The sequence below is a fragment of the Myxine glutinosa genome, chromosome 10 (assembly GCF_964187855.1).
Source record: "Myxine glutinosa chromosome 10, kmMyxGlut1.1, whole genome shotgun sequence".
Lineage (NCBI taxonomy): Eukaryota > Metazoa > Chordata > Myxini > Myxiniformes > Myxinidae > Myxine > Myxine glutinosa.
In genome coordinates this window covers 99,413,623-99,419,937 of record NC_136270.1, presented here as the reverse complement: position 1 = coordinate 99,419,937, position 6,315 = coordinate 99,413,623, and the positions used below count along the sequence as shown (strand labels likewise).

Sequence of the window (6,315 nt, the reverse complement as noted above, 5' to 3'; positions counted from 1 at the left end):
GTTAGGGTGCCAGCTTGGGATCATAGGATCCTGGGTTTGAATCCCGGTTGATCGCTGAATTAACACCAGGAGCGTTGACTCAGCCTGTCATCCTTCCGAGGTCGGCAAATTGAGTACAAGGTCACTGGTAATTTTCTGCGGGTCGCAAGAGGTGACTAACAGGGTTGGTGGCAGGAAGGGCATCCGGCCATAAAACATTGCTTCAAAAAGGGGACGAGGGTCCCCAAAAAAGGCCAACCCCTGCTCTGCAGGAAAAACGGCCTCTAAAGGTGGTTCTATACATCATTATATGGTTTGCAGGAAAGCATCACAACATCCAGGTATGATAAAGGGAAATGCTGAAAATATCTGAATTATTGTCCTTTGTGTTGCTTAGTTGTTGTTGTTGTTGTTGTATATCCCTGGACAGTTCTCTTGACCAAGGCTGGGCACGGAGACAGCCAATCGATCTCGCAGGAGCGACCCAGAGATCCCCCACATCCAGGATGGTGTACCCGCCTTCACAAAGTAGAGAGAGAGAGAGAGAGAGAGAGAGAGAGAGAGAGAGAGAGAGAGAGAGAGAGAGAGAGAGAGAAGGAGACAACAGGGAAAAGGCCGGTCAATGGGGACCGTGATGCGCTGCCCTGACAAATCCGGGCAGCAGGGAGGAATGGGGGAAGATTTGGCCCCCGACTTGCGTTGAGAGGGTAGACCCACTGCTTTGTTGCTTAGCTGCTTTAAGAGAAGAAAAAAAAAGATACAATTGATGTGTGCTTGAGATGCATACCATAAGTGACAGAACTTCATTGTGCCAACATTGGCCTTCAGACCCATGTAAAAACGGACGGCCATCTCCATGGCTCCCTCAAGACCGACCACTTCTCGCAGCTGATCTCCAATACCTGTAGACAGACAGACCCCAGAACCTCTCCACGAGTACTTTACACCGACGAGATCACACTTGTTCAAAGGTAGAAAAGCTCTGCTGCATGCCCACCTGACAGTAACTTTCTTTAAACCTGCAATTTTGGCACTTCAACGTTTTATTGGTCGTTTGTATTTCAACTCAGTTACAGAGCCAGCAATTATAGCACATGTGAGGTTAACAACATTTATCTTCCCCTGCTGGTGCAACAGGAAGTACTCGGATAAGTAATCAGCACCACAACGTCTCACCTCAGGTGCAAATAATTGAAATAGTGTCCGCTCAGAGTCTGGAAGGTCGGTGGTTCGAATCCTGGTCTGGTCCCACAAAATACTGTACTTTCAACATGGTAAGTGCTGTTTCCTTGCTCGATATTCAGCATTTAAAAGGATCGAATAAAGGATATAGCTAACCCTAACCCTAACCCTAACAAGGCAAACATTATGCAGGCTTGATGGACCTAAGACACGCAAATACTCTTAACTTGAACATTTACCCTGCTTACGTACATCAAGATGGGCTGCTTCTTCTTCTTCACGTCACACGGTCCATACTAAAATCTACACATTCCTACTTTCCTAAGGTATTTCATGCTTACCCCCACAAACGTAACAGTATTATGTCCCTTACAAACGTCCACCAATCAGAGCTGAGGATCTGGTCACATGACAGGGGGACAGCATTTAGTAGCCATTACAATTGCATCTTTTACTAAAAGGGAATATAATAACCTTCTGTAGAACGTTTTGGGGTCCCAGCAGGTAGCGTAAGGTAGGTAGGAGGTCTTAGAAATTCCCCAATACAATTATGATTTTGAAATGCAATCAACACGGACCTTGCTCCCGAATCTGGAAGTGAACAGATGATGACGGCTCGCTAATTTGAGAATATCTCAATACAATCGTGATTTAACATATTTTGATATATTAATACCATAGTATGAATTTGTGATTGGAATGATGGATGATGCTGTTTGGAATGTAAATATAGAGATATTGAGTTTAAAGCAGAATGAGGAAATGACGTAAGGGTTTCCATCCGTGACATTTGCGGATTCCCCATTTGCAGTTTCCCCATTGACTGGATGGGAACATTTTTTGTGCAAGACCTTCACGAACATGGTGTCAATGCCTGACGTTCGACTGAAGGTGGCACATGAATGTGGATTGTGGAATTTATTGGTTCATCGTTTGACATTCGTCGTTGTTGTTTTTTTAACCCAAGCCATTCACGAACTGGCTGTCAAAAATATTTGTCAAAAATATGTATATGCGTGTGTGTGTATGTATATATATATATGTATATATATAATTTTATGTTTACAGATAATTCGCAATCAACTCGGTAGATGTCAAGGTGAAGAAAAACAAACTTTGCGATTGCTTGTTATCATGACTGAGTCCAGGCTCTTCGGGGCATCCGGAAACACGTCTCTGGCCATTAGATGAATGTTTACAACTGCTGTGGCCTGTTAAACATGGCCGGTAGCCAGCTATATCTCACATTCTCACGCATGTTCATTTCCCAAATGTCGAGTGCAGCTCAGGATACGTTGTTTTAGCTTATTCTGCAGTGATTTTGTTTATAATAACTAATGGTTGCATTTTTAAGTGGATCATCCCAAACTGCGGACAGGAGATGCTTATAACAGATTAATAAAAACATTTCAACTTCTTTGAAAACAAATGGGAAAATGTTACTTTTAATGTTAAAACAAATGATTTGTCAATTGGGCAAAGAACCATAGGTTGGTAACCAGGCCACTTGACGGCTGTATTGTTCATGGCATGGTACCAGCGGTGCGCCCTTCATGGCCAAAGATGGCCGTTCATATTTGACTCATGGGAACGTGAATTTGTTTATAGTGTAGGAGCTGCTGCCAAGAGAACATACACACTATGAGATAGCAAGCGGTGTAACCTGGTGTCTAGGGGCATCTGAGAACACCAGACAACTTGCTACCCACATTTAAGGCACGAATTTGTAAGTTGCTCAGAGTGCCGGCGATAATTCGCCTCCTCTTCCTTCAACATCCGCCAGCTAATGCAAGCAGTTGGAAGACCTAGTTACCATCTAGATGGCACACACATTGATGAACACCCTCGCCCCTTCCTCCACCCTCCACCCCCCCTCCCCCCCCCCCCTCCACATGTGAAACAGCACGATGCCAGCCAGATTCCAACCCAGGCTAACAGAGGCGAGTGCGCATAACAATAAGTTATCCTGCCAGCCCACATCTAAGATATGATTTTGCAAAATAATTTTGATTAATTGATTCTTTACAGCTCCAAGTATTCCTATATTATTTGGCTGGCCGGGGACGCTTTTTGGCCCAAGTCTTTCACGAACCGGCTGGCAAAGCTTGAAATTCGACCAAGAAAGTTGGAGCAAAAATTTGGAATTTGTTCATGTTGCTGGCAATTGCTCACCTCCGCTTTATGAAGGACACCGTGGGATCTTTAACGTCCACCAACTAATCCCAGCAGACAGGATGCCCCTTTGACTTCCAACCTGCCAACTAAGTAGTTGTCCCAAGCTCAGGACTTTCTGCCACTCTGGAACAATTTGAGAGACTACAGTTTGTCTTGGACCAGGCACAAGGACAACGGAAAAGTTTTGCTTCCTTGTGACTTTGGGCAACAAGTGCATTGAGAGGAGCTTTAACATCAACTAGCCAATCAGCCCTTTTTACCAGGGTGTGCAAGTGTCATGGAAAACCAGGGTAACAATCACAATAAAACTTTCTAATCTCAAGTTCTACAGGTTTAATGATAAGCAGATGAACACCAAATGTACTTGATATAGTGCCAAACTAAATAATTAATTCCACCGCTCGATAACCTTCAAATGTGAATGAAACGGATTCAGCAGAATAGGTTGATACCAACATTTTATGATTCTATTAAAGTAAAAAAAGAAGTAGTCACGCAAGGCTCTCTTGCACTGCTCAGCAGCTGCAGGTTCCCAGGACGCAGTGCAGTGAGAAGGCCATGACGATTTACCAGCATCGCATGCACGACCACGACTTGACCGTAGCCTTCAGAGCCAAGCAGTATCACTAATCTCCACCTTCTTTATTGTGATGAATGTGGAAGGTAAAGGGGAAGACAAATCGCACCACACTCTCCTTTATAACCTAGCTGCTCCACTTCCTGGCCCTCTCCTACCCAATGGCACACTACTTCTTTATGGGGCCAGAACTTTCTGGAATCTTTTAGAAATCCCCACTAATGGGGTGGGTGGAGCATACATTCTCTATGTAAATGTGCACCATGTAACGCCACCTGGTGGTGGTGGGTATCACAATTCCCTTTTTACCTGAGCAACACTGAGGTTAAATCGCTCTTCGCACAGGTAAATTTGTGTCCTCCTCCCCTCCAGCTCCCGACGCCTCCCTCCCTCCTCTCTCCTCACCCACCCATCCTTCCCCCACTCCAACCCCCCCAGGCAACGCTGGGTATTTCAGCTAGTCTATACTATAAGAGTTTGTCTGTGTGTCGCCATTTTTCTCAGGGATGACAGCGAACGGATCTTCGCCAAACTTTCAATGGTTTTTAGGCAAAGAAAAAAATTAGCAATTTTTTTTTTGCACTTTTGCTATTTTTTTGTTAACTGAATCCCATACTATATGATTTTTAGGGACTTAAAATTTTTTTTATTGCTCTATCGTAGGTGTAGGGAAGTGTGTAGGGACTCCATTCCTTAGTGGGTGTAATGAAGTGTTCAAATCGGATGAAACTCACCTATTTTTTATTATTATTTTTGTATACAAGATCGAGGCTCGTGAAAGAGCTAACATTAATCACAGAAAAAGTCAAACCGACACATAAAACATATAATAAGGAGAGCGGTAGACAAGATGGGGAGAGAGGGGGAAGGACACAAACACAACATTTGAGAGCAGGGACATCGAGAGATCTGTGGGAGGGAGAGGGCTTGGGGGGAGGTGGGAGAGGTATAAAACATATGGTAAATTAATATGGTAAAATAAAACATATGGTAAAAAGAAGATTATTTATTAATCAAATTTACTGCATAAAATCATCTACTACTACAAATGCTATGACTACTACAACTACTACTACGACTATATACTACTTCAATTGGCGAAAGTATGTCCACCTTCTTGTGGGGTCAACCACAGAACGTTTTTCTACCAAGTCTTTCATGAACCGGCTGGTCATGCCTGACATTCGACTGAAGGTGGCAGGAATTTGGAGTTTGGCCAGGATGTCAGGGATAACTCGCTTACTGTTCCTGAATGATACCTTGTGATCTTTAGGGTCCACCAACAACCATTGCTGGCAGATGGATCCTCACACCTAACATCATTGTGATGTACGTATGGACGTCACACACAATGATGCAGCATCCTGCATGTGAAACACCAGGACGACAGTTCATAGCTGGGTCAAGATGCGAATCCAGACTAGATAGTCCAAAGGTGAGTGGGTGTGACTCATATTCTGCCAGCCCTCACTGCAAAATAGGGGACCTGTGTTAGTAAGAAATAGGATAAATGGATCCTGAAAATTCCAAAACCTAAATAGTACCTTACTATTACCTTACATTACACCTATTACACCTATTATTATTAGCTATTATATATTACCTATTATTATATTACCTATTATATTACCTATTACCTTATTATTACACCTATTATTATGATAGCAGAGTACCTTACTTTAAAACTCATTCTTTCTTTATAAAAGACATCCAAACCTCTTATTATAAACCAACTTTAACAAAACAGAGCCGGATATGGTGAGTCGTCAGATTTTGGCAAATGGCAGATAAATGCTATGAGCATGCGCTCCGCACAGCTGAACTCACAGGATGGACATCCAAGCTATCATCACGAGTTGAGAATGGCAGATGTTTGGTGAACACTAGCGCAGATAATCCATTATGAAATGTATTTCTCAACTTAACCTGCACTGCTTCTCACGCACGCTTACAGAATCACAAGTAATGGTTTCCTGTGCAGTTTCACACTCTTCCTAAAAATTTCACAACACGCTCGTCCGCAGACTATGCAAGGGGCGCATGCAGAGGTTTTGCATTTCTTTTTAATGGGCTGCTGGCATACGTTTGCACAAATAAACTGTCTGGCCAAGGTGATGAAATAATGTTTTGAAGAGATAAATGGAATTGTATATTTGATGATGATGTTGTAGGAGGAATTCTACCTTCACAAATTGGCTGTAGTTTACACAGTGATGATGCATTTACAGGAACCAAAGACACAGTACTGCACCTGCACCTCCATGGTGATTCCCCTTACAGGTATTTAATGAAGTGAAAGCCAAACTAACAGAATAGCAATAGGAAGGGACCAATGGGTATTTAAGAGGATGGGGAAGGCAAAAATTGGAAGGAGGTGTATAAGAGTGAGGAAGTGTACCTGT

The 6,315-nt window shown here is 43.1% G+C and overlaps 1 long non-coding RNA gene across 2 annotated transcripts; it reads right to left on the bottom strand.

The window, feature by feature from the left end:
* Window positions 1-201: 201 nt before the first annotated feature.
* LOC137433586 (uncharacterized) lies at window positions 202-3,990 on the bottom strand. Of its 2 annotated transcripts, none has more exons than XR_013624868.1 (3): window positions 3,832-3,990; window positions 767-881; window positions 202-498 (listed from the first exon to the last, which is right to left on the bottom strand). It is a non-coding gene; the product is annotated as an uncharacterized LOC137433586 (long non-coding RNA). The 2 variants fall into 2 exon arrangements; XR_013624869.1 differs by lacking the exon at window positions 3,832-3,990 and adding an exon at window positions 1,414-1,434.
* Between the last annotated feature and the right edge of the window lie 2,325 nt (window positions 3,991-6,315).